Genomic DNA, 12,153 nt, shown 5'->3' on the forward strand with positions numbered 1-12,153 from the left:
TCATTGAATTCAAGTTTAATACAATCCATTATACGCTGATAATTTATATAATTATTTATAATAATTGTAAGGGGTTTTCTAAGACCGCGCTATCCAAGAAGACTACTGAACCGATTCGGCTGAAATTTTTTACTGTTATACCTGACAGTCTGCTGAAGGTTTTAGTACAACTTTTGTTAATAAAAAATGAGTATAAAGTTCATGAAAAATTAAAAAATGATGGGTCGGCTATATTATATAATATGAATATATTTACACTTAAACATATATTAAAAACTACAAAAAGAATTCGAACTGGAATTGGTGTTAAAAAACATAATGAGTCCGGTAACTGCAAATAAATCTGTCCTAGAGTATCCCGTTGTTGCCCAAAGGCTAAAGACAGAAAGATTACTTAAATTCAACAAAGAAAAGGTAAGATAATACTTATCGTATTGTCAGTTATTTTTGAATGTATACCGAAATGAATTATTGTACAATAAAAGCCGAAAAAACACTATTCAGGGTCGTATTACAAAGAATTTGAAAAAATTCAGTGCAAAAATATTTCGTCAGAAGTTGAACAAATGGGTATAATATTCAGGGAACTGAAATTCGGAGAAAGTTGTGTTTTCGATTATCACAAACACGGGAGAAATTTAAAACGAAAAATGAACGAACATAACAAAGAAATTGGACTACATCTGCCACGATCACACTTACAAGTCAAAATAAACGACGATCACTTAAACACAATGACCAAGATGAATATAAACAATCTTCAAGTAAGTTATCCCGTTTAATTAATAATATCAACGTATATATTATTATTGCTCTTACGATATGATTGAACGTGAACAGAATACGTTTACTACAAACCAGTTTTAATGAAGATAATACGGTCATACATCGTACACAATGAAAATATTTTCCCCCTAGTAAAGTCCAGGTTCTATTTGAATAGTTTTGATTTTTTACTTTTGAACATATATATCTTATTATAATAGTTAAATAATAGTATAAGCGTATATTAATTTTAATATTCTAGTGCGTTTTGCAATTTAGGTACGCGTATAACAGTGGGTTTCACCAAAAAAATCCTTTAATTGCAATACATATTTCATCCCAATTTTTTTTCTCAATTTTTATGTTCGTATATTAATAAACAATAGGTATTTAAAAATACTTAAAGGTAAATAAAAATTACTTTTTTAAAGGTACCAGCTACAGGTAAAAATTTCTTGTTTATCAAACAAGAGAAACTTTTTTGACGATGCATCGAAAATAAATTCGAAAGAGTAGTTTTTGAGATGGCTACTAAACTTTTCATAGGTACTATAAATATAAAATATAGAATAGGTACCTATAGTAGGTACAAGGATATAAAATATATATGATATTTAGTTTATTTTATCTTTAGGTACTTTTTAAACTTGGACAATTTTTCCAAATTACAATATTATGTTAATATTAATATCATTAAATTACTATAAATTTCAAATCATAGACCCCGTATCTTTTAAACCTATTATAATATAACAAATACATTTTTATTTACAGGTATTTATTATCAAAAATTAAAATTATATAAACAATGTCGCTTGAATATAATGAAGTTAACTTTTCTATTAAATGTTACGGTTTAAATTATATTTTAAAGTATTAAATACATAACTGCTGCTTGCAGGTATAATCTGTATTTAAACGTTAAACGTTATTCATAAAGAAAAATTATAGAGTGATCTATCGGATTTCATCATGACCAACAACTTTTGTTATTAGTTCTGCTGTCATAATCCACTATAGTGTCGTAACTCCATATTTGGAAATATCTAGTTTTTGATGGCCATCGATGGATATTTCAATTCTTTATCGATTTCCGTAAAAAAATAATGGTTTTTCTCGAAAGAAATTCATACAGTTATCAAATAATTTAAATAAGAATCAAATTTGCACCGAATGTCCAAATACTAGAACAAAAAGTCGTATGTGATCTGAAGTTACTGCTTTTCTTTCTAGTAATTGTTGTATTTACAGAACAGTATATTTAACACAATTAATGGTTTTGGTTTAAATTTAACATTACTCTCGAATTAGAATTAATATTTGTATTATGTATTCACTTGATAAGAAACTATATTTTCTTAAGAGGATGTCCAACGCACTATTCATTTTTTCTCTTTGGCCCACGCGCAACATAGACAAAATGCATTAACGCAGAATCATTTTTTCTATGATTTGAAGTAATCTTAGAGTAAAATTACCCACTACAAAAAAGATAGAGAATAATATTTCTGAGGGAAAGACCTATCGATTTTATATTTTATTTTATCTTTGTATTTGACTTTCAAAATAAACAAAAAAATGTTGTAAGTTTAAATTATGTTTAAATTGTTTTGAGACAATATTTAGACAAATCGATATGTCATCCCCTCAGAAATATTATTTTCTATCTTTTTTGTAATGGTTGATTTTACTCTAAGATATAGAAAAAATAATTCTGTGTATATGCGTTTTGTTTACGTTGCGCGTGGCCCAGAGAGAGAAAACAAATAGTGTGCTGCAGACATCCTTTTAATTTCAAAAAGAAATATACATTATCATAATTATGCTTACTCCTGGGTTATTAAATCCTTAATTTTCAATTTTTATAATTACTATAAAGACTAATTTAGTGTTGAAAATTCATTTTTTTGTTTCCTGAAAAGCTATGTTTTTGGGGTTACAGACTTACGGTGTAGTAGCTTATGACAGCAGAGCTATGTATGTTATAATATATATTATTAACCCAACGGTTTTATTGATAACTGCAGGACAACAAAATCTTCCATGAGATGGCCAACAAACTAATTAAAGAACCCTTTCACGGCTGTTTTTAGACCTCGAGATCGGAACGGACGCACATCCATTCATTTATATACTAAATATAACAAATTTCACATAATATTTAATCTCGTCTAGTCAAGAGTTTATCAGCCACATATCACAACGCAACTTTAAATTCAATATTGAATACACTTCAATACAATTTATGAGTACCTACCTGATGATTTTTTTCTTTTATGCACAAGGTAGTTTTAAATAAAATATAATATATGAAATCATTAATCAAAGCCTATGGTTGTGCTGCGAGTTGAAATTGTTCTCATTACACTACATATGAAGTTACAGTTAAAAATGTTGATACCAGTTCGAGAGCCTGCGCGTCCACTAAAGAGGGATATGGTGGAGGAACTGAGGAAGCGATGAACTTGTGACGGTGAAGTGGTGATACTATTTCTCTATTCATATTACAATGCAAATCATATATTTGCATAGTTACATACCTATACTGTAGGTATTGAAACAAACAAATAACCGTTTTAAAACTATCGATTTGAAAATAAAATAATTAATTTCCCTTATACCGAAACAATAACAAAGTCAATATATTATATGATATTTATTTATGGTTATGGTTTTCATTTAAAAAACGATATATTATTATTTCGTTACGATAGGATCTGGAAGTAAGTACATGCGCATTTTATAAAATATTTTTTAATTATTTATGTCATCGTAGAATGATATACAAATACATTGGTACCGTAGGTACTTTCCTGAATTTAAGATTAAATGGCGATTACATAAAAAAAATGCAGTGTTATTTCCTGTAATATAAAAAATAATGCTATAATGATAATGGACTTCCATTTTTACCACCAAACAAAATTGAAAAATTTTTTTAAAGGAAAAATTGAAAAACAGATTGTTTTCAGATATTTTTGTATCGATACTCGATGGGAGGCCGTAAATTGAATCTCAAGGAGGAATATCCCCATCAATCGGTTCTGTTGTCTTTTGTGGGTTTCCTGTGCAGGAGGAAGAATATACACCGTTTTAGGTACCATAATATAGCATAGGTACCGTGGTTAATGGGTAATGGGTATGTAGTACTGTTTTTTATATAATTTGGTCTGGCCCCGATATTTCGTGTTGTGTCTATACACAATTCAAGTATGGAAATCGTATTTAGACGACTTCTGACTACTATAGGTATCGCAAATAATGTTGTTCCCCATTTTCGCCAAATACAACTCTATGGGCACTGGGCGTATTACTCCCTTCGACTCACGCGACGTCCTCTCGCCACTCATTTCATTACGCCGTTATTTTCATTTTGCATGTTTCTAATTTTTCGCTCACACAAAAACATATGCCGCGTAACTTCAGTACAGATGACCTACGTGTAAATAAAAACATTGTATTCAATAAACTTTTTTATTTTGATAATGTATTAATACAACGAAATATTTCTACACGTGGTTTTTTTACTTGTCGACGGAACGTGAATTCAATTATACGGTCGTGAATAGTAAGCAGACAATAGTTTGGCAGATACGCCTGAAAAGTTTTTTGTTGCTTTATGTTCCACCATAACGTCAACGGTAGGAGCAGTACCCGTGTGATTTTGTTTTGAAGTGTCTGCAATGAGTAAAATGTAAAGGGGGTCAGTGACTCAAACTTTGCAGGACTTCAATTTTGATTACAATAGCGACATTTTCATAATACAATTCTTGATATAACGATTACATAATAATTAATTGTGTGAAATTATTTTTACTGAGATAGAATGGACTATAGTGGACTATAGAGACGCATAAAACAGATGACAAAGTATTGGTATAGAAAATACGTTTTACAGTGGTTATTAAAAGCATACAACTAAATAAACGTTCCGGTTATCCGGGTTCTTACACCGATTAGCAATATATTATAACTTGAGATAATCATCTGTACTTATTTCTCTTCGGTAAACACGAATGCCTTGTATGTCTTTATACTTAGCAGTTGTTGTTTAATATGTCAAGCATTTTTACAAGAATTACGAGCGAAAAAGTTAAATTTGGTAAATTATTAAGTATACACGGCAAACATAATCATCACTGCCTAAATAGATTAAAGTCTGTATAAAAATGACTTAGACTAATACACATTAGGGCCAATTGTATCATCTCTGATTAAAGTTAACCGGAGTTTAATCGGCCGAATTTTCCCGGTTAAATATCTGTTATCAGCTGATTAAGCTTAATCGTAGTTTAACCATAGACGGTACAACTGGCCCTTAGTCTTATGCAAAAACGATAACCGGGCCTTATCACAGATAAAACTAGTTTAATTTTAATTTAAAAATATCTTTCATATTTGTCATGGTAATATTATTTATCCAATAAACTTTGTTTAATAAATACGTATTTTTGTTTAACTGTAATTGAGTAAACTTGCAACACCATAGTCCATATGGACAATATTTTGATTTGACCACGTGCAAACAGTGTACCCAGTGGCGTAGCCAGGGGGGGTTTTTGGGTGTTTGACCCCCCCCCCCATTGATATTTTACCTCCTAATAAATATATTTTTTATAGGGTTCGGGACTGCTTGCAAGTTATACATTTGTCTTATGAAATGGCGAAATTGAATACAATGTTTGAATTTGCATATTTGTGTATTTTTTAACTTAAATGTACATACAATTGTCGGGAAAAATTATATTTGGATAACATTGAAAAATATCTTAAAAAATATTATGTCTGGTTAGGTACAATAGGCGATAATTCTGAGATTTGGGGAGGCCAAAACCTTTTATAATACCATACTATTATAAAATTAAATAAGCTTAAAAAAATTAAGTTAATGTTTGGGAGGGGCGGAAGGCTGTTAAAGTTGTTAGTGAAGCTTGGCTACAGTTGGCCCTATGTTTGCATATGTTAGATTTCAATGGTCTCTTTGTGACAAAACTATGTTTAAGCTATAATTGACATCTAGATTGTAAATTGTACGGAGAAATGAACATCAGTAGATATAGGTATGTGTTCGTTTATCAAGGTGTTCACATATCACGTTATTCGTTATTACTTATTTATTAACCAAGTACTTATTGTATGCCAGTATTTTTAAAAATTAAGTTGTTATTTATTTATCAGGTTTATATACCTACTTATTTTTTAGTTTTTTATTACCAAAATTGCAATATGTTTTATGATTTTTCAAAAATAATATAAACATGTTGCTACATAGTACATATATTTAAGCATATTTTGAGAATTTCGACTGCATATTTCGATAATTTTTAGTGCAACAAGTCAAGTCCTGAACCCTAAATTTATTTATATACGAAAACTGTAAAAACTTGGTTTTAATCTATACTTAAAACACCCCCCATTTCATAATCCTGGCTACGCCACTGAGTGCACCTAAGGATTTTTTTATTTTTTTAGTAGGTAAGTATATCTTATACTTTCCACATTTCTTAGCCCTACTCCTTATTAATTTCTCTAACTGTGCAGTTTAAAACTCAGATAATTCATTCTACGAAAATCTTCTGGATTAACGCAGAACACTATCTCAGCAAATATTATGTTAAATTTTCTTTCATATATGTATAGATTCATTATATTAAATATAGGAAGATAATTAATTATATACACAGTTACAGAATTACCTATAAATAAAAACTGTGTATTATGCTCTGTAAACCATGACAGTTTGAGGAGAAAACTTTTACTTGGAAATTTTTAAAAACAATTTTGATTTGTCAGGGACGTCAGGAGTGTTCTTTGCAGTGTTTCTACTTCTAGGAATAAATAGTGTACGCTAACGTGCAGTGGTATTATTAATATTAAAACACTTATAGTAAGTATAATATTACATATCAATAATATTAATATTATATTATTATGAACCATATTATTATGATCATCGAGCGGCGTTTTATATAGGCAAATTAGGTACACTACATAATAAATACATAATCACTACACTTATTCGCGAGTCAAATTTTTGCGGTCACCAAATCTCGTAGACTTGCGTAATAACAATTGTATATTATATTATTAACATAATATGTCAATATTAAGATATTATAAAATAATTAATTTATTATAGACGTGTGGGTCAAATCGCTATAGTATAAGAAATAATCGCGAGATATGTAATATTGTAAAACACATTCACAGCTGTGACATCCAATTAGATTTTTATATAATTTATTAAACAATTTATTATTTTAATAATAATGTTAACATTTTAACAAATTTTCGTATTTTGTTTTATTTCCAATTATTTTGCAGGATCCTGTACTATGTTTTACTCTTGACCCCCAAAAAACAAACTAGATCTAATTTGCTGCCAGAAAACACCCTTAAAGTTGAAAATTATAGTATTTTTTCTACTATAAAAAGTTTGTTCAGACACAAAAATAAAAACACACATCATTGTAAAGTCAATATAATATTCATCGCTCCACTCAGAATCTAAAAAGGTTCTCGTAACTTTATCGAAGTACTTATTTGTATTTAAATTTCACCAACAATTTCTTCACATTTTTTAAAATATGTACATATCGTATACAGTCCATATTTTGAACGTTCTATTGAAATATTATCGAATGCTGTAACGGCCTAAATTGCAGTCATCAATAAATAGTGTATTAATAATGCAATGACCAATGTAACCTACAATATTGTGTATTGGTGACTAAAATGACCATTGTATCGAATAAAATGCATTGGTCTTGAATCTTGTTGATGAGTCTCAACTGTCAAATGGTATTATATAACTTTAAGTCCTACTGTATTCGACGATTAACGGATTTGGTGCATATTTGCTAACAAGTACAATACATAGCTGTGTATAATAACACCTATAGATATAGCTAATCTGTGAAAAGTATGCCAAGCTCTCCGATTGGCCGTCTATGGTCTGACGTAAGCAAATTAAATACCAGTAGAACAAAATATGACTTTTTTTTACTAATTTTAAATACAAAACAGAATTTTTTTCAAGTATATTCTTATTTTTTTTTTTTTTTATAATATAATGCAAAAAAGTTTCATATTTCGTAATATTTTAACATAAAGTGGAAATTTAACACGCATTTTCCCGAAGTTTTAATATTGGTTATCGAGAACTCATCGTCTAGAACCGTGAAGACTACGCGTATCATATTGACACGAATATTGTGATATTTTTGCTGTTAATCTATCTTAAATTTGTTGGACGGTTTTTTTGTTAGGTACGCTCATTGCTATGGTGGCATAATTCATTTTTGCTATATCTGTCTTATCTATATAATATTATTATATATTCATAAAAGGCAATGTTTGTGTATGTTAATCAAGATTCACAGCTTCGTCATGTATATCGTGTCGTGCAATCATATACGTGGTCCGTGGGCGTGGTAACTATGGTTACAACTGGTAACCAATATGGTTTAAAAGTCGAGCTGTCATCAATTATTGGTAAAATAAGTTGTAACTTGATTTTTACTTATTAGATAATACCAAAAAAGTAACGTCCAATTAGGATGCGAATTATGTGGTTTATGTGATCCAAAGTCAATACCTAGCACGAAATTTGGTACATAGGTACCCCAAGATCAATCTCTTGATCTCGAAGCCAATTTTTTTTTATTTTGCTTTTTAAAGAGGGGTTCAAGCTGGTTCACGTAAAAACGAATAATTGTTTTGTTCGTATAGGGTTTCCATTTATTACAGGAAATAAAATTATAACTATAATTATTGAACATAATTTTAGATTTGAATATCATTATTATTGGGTCAAAACCACCCAAATAACTGTGTTGAAAATCTGTGCAGTTTTCATTTTTAACGGAGTTCATAAGTAGGGGTAAATCCAACGGACATTGAATTTGCCACGGGTATCAACGTGCAGGATCAGCTATCAGCTATTAAAGTAATATCATAATAATATGATGCACCAGAATAAATAGCAATAATTGTAATATAGAATAATATAATTTTGTTACTCTCGATGATGACGTCATAATTTTTAATTTGAATGCGAGTATTATAATATTATATAGTTATATAATATAATGGCCAATTTTTCTGATGAATTTATTTTTGATCGTTATGGCTTATGGTATTTAATATAATAATATTATGATTTCCTTCAAATTTAAGACACCTCATCCTGTCGACCTTAAAAGTTCCTCTGTGTTCGTTTGCAAAATTAAAATGACTACACTGTTTGGGTTATTTCACTCTTTATGACTTGTTCCATAACAAGACCAGGTACACGTTTTTTCGTTTTATTGCACATCCGTTACATAATGTAAACCTGTTATAATGCTTCAATGTTACGCTATAATAATATACTTAAACGGAAAAACATAATTAAATAACTTGGAACGATTCCAAAAATATCGGCGTATTTCCGGACCCGAGTATAGGTATAGGTATAGTACGGTTCCGCACAATATTTCACAGTAGTAAAATACAATAATCATAATAATATCGTCAAATGAAAACTGCAGCATGAATTCTCGTAATAGTATTTACCGAAATGTCACCTCCGCAACACCGATGACGTCTAGTTATCCCAACAATGCGTAATAAATGGTAATAATAAAATATAATAATATCCGAGCATTCGTCAGTATAATTTTATAATAAAGAATTCGTTTCTTAGGTATATCGTATAATATAGATGTTACAATGAAAAAACATTTACGCGTTTAGCTTGTTTGGTATCTTGTGTCTGTTTGCACTACGTTTTACGTACAATCAAGGACATATTGTCTATTAATTATAAGCTCGCTGCAGTTTCCATAGAGGCCGCTGGTAAACTTTTTTTTATAGGTTTTAGATTCTGAGCGGAGCGATAGGTAGATGTATTTATTTTACAATGATGTGATTTTCTATATACGATAAAGTTTTCAATAAATTTTTAATTGTTTTAAGCTGTTTACGGGCATATTCAGTTTCAATTTTTTTTAGTTTTTTTTTCTGTAAATATCAACAAAAATGTTTTCGTTGAGTCAAAAATCTTGAAAATTTAATAAAAGGCTCGTAATATATTATTACAATGACAGTTGAAAAATAATAAAAATACATAAGCACAATTTTTTTTATAACAATTTAAAGTTTTAATTTGGACAAAAGGCGTAACAATCACGAAAATGTGCAAATTATTTTAAGTTAGAAATTCCTAAAAATGTTTCTTTTTAAGCTTAAGATTTTAAAATGTAATACAAGACTCGAGTCTTATAAGGATCCTTATCAGACATTTATCAAAAAAAAATCTCAACCGGAAAGTCAAATTAAATTTTTTATAAGCGTTTGAAGATCAAATTGTTATTCCTGGTTAGGAAATGATCAGCAATATACCTACACAAGTTACGTTACACTATGTCACTATACGTTATACAATTACGTGTGTCTAGTAACTAGTAAGTTATAAGACAACTTAATAAAAAGAGGTAAGGCATATTTTGAATAATAATTAATAAGGATTCAATCAGTAGTTGATAATATAGAAGCGGATAATAATATAGGTATACTGGAGATAGACAATAATATAACACAGTAAATACACACATTATTATGTCACCTGTATATTTTAAATATATTTTAAATCGCTGGAGTATTGTCATATTGGATGGCTTCTCCCCTCAGGACGACTTCGAGGTAAATATAATTCCAACGTCAATAAATATTGTACAAAAATTGTATAAATATCTTGTTTAGTTAAAATCATATTATTAAAAAGGAGAAATATTTGAAATAATAATCTCGAAATATTTGGAGGATAAAATCATTAGTGTTCGTGTACAACATCACAACGACTGTTTACCGGTGTCTAATTACTAATTAGTAATAAATTAGCGTTAATGTAGGTAAACATTATTATTATATTATTATCTCCTCGGGATATCGCGTGCGGCTGAAATCGAAGTCGATTGATGATTTTTTACTGTGAAATTTGCAACAACAACTTCCATTACCTATGATAAAACATGGACGTTCTCGTTAAGATAAATACGTATTGTTCTGTGAACATCATTCTGTAATTCAGATCGCTTACGGCCACTGCCCACTACATCACTATTGTCGACTAACATATAATAATAATATTATATTATTAGATATGATATTGTTATATAAGTTTACTATTCCCGTCACGGTCGCGGTGACTTTATGTCTTATCGTAAAACGCAGTAATATACGCGGGACATTCGCAGACACGCTGCATTGAAATATTTTGCGTCTGGTAAGTTTGAGTACCTACCTTAAAATATGTTCGACCATACTGTACAGACCGATTCTTCCGACTGCTGTGAACGATTTTAAATAATTATTATTAAAATAATAATAAAATCTCAGCGATTTTCGTGTTTGTCAGAACACTGTTGCAGCTGTGCGAGTGTGCAGTTTGTAGTACGCGTTTGCAGTGCAATGCAGCTGATTCCTATAGACGAGCGACGGCTGCCTTCTAAAAACAATAATAAACGCAAACAATTTTAAAATGGTGTTACGTATTTCATAAGTCTCGTTTAAATACACAATTATGAGTTTTTAGAATACCTACACTTATTATAGTTATAACTTATAAGTATAGTATATAAAAATAAAATGCGACTAAGAATAGGTAATATTATAATATTTTATTTCAAGGTAGAATCCGAAGAAATCGAAAAACTCAACTTAGCGAATATAATATTATTATTATTACTGTGTCGTTTTTATATTTTGAAATTACACACATGCATTACCAAGCTGAATATTGTTAATTGTATAAATCTCCTGTCCACATATTATACTTTCATTGTTAAAATCAAACATTTACGGATTGTGTATTTTCTCCAATAAATGTAATAAAAACCTATGACAAACGCTTAGCGTTTTGACACACAGACACAATATCTAAAAAACAAATCAATAATATGATGTATTAAGATTTACCCTACGGTTATTATAACCGGAATAACATTCGCGTTTGTTCACCGTCTGATGAAAAAAAATTATGTGTTTGGCATGTAATGACGTAAGTCACCCACAGTGGGTGTATACTATGGCACACCCCCGGCCATTTATATATTTTTATATGTTGATGTTACATGCTTACTTAAGACCCGCGGCCCAATGCTACAAGCATATTTTAAATAAATATCTGAAAAACAAATTGATATGGTACCTATATTAGGATTTACTTGACGGTTAATACAAAAGGAATCAAATTTACATTCGTTTCCAGTCTGCAGATGCAAAAATATGTGTTTGATAAGTAATTACGTGGGAGCATATTATACTATGGATTATGGCACACCCCCCGCCCATTAATATTAGCTGATGTTGCATATTTTCCTAAGACCCTCGGTGCAGCAATGCAAC

Source organism: Acyrthosiphon pisum, chromosome A3, assembly GCF_005508785.2.
Source record: "Acyrthosiphon pisum isolate AL4f chromosome A3, pea_aphid_22Mar2018_4r6ur, whole genome shotgun sequence".
Taxonomy (NCBI): Eukaryota; Metazoa; Arthropoda; class Insecta; order Hemiptera; family Aphididae; genus Acyrthosiphon; species Acyrthosiphon pisum.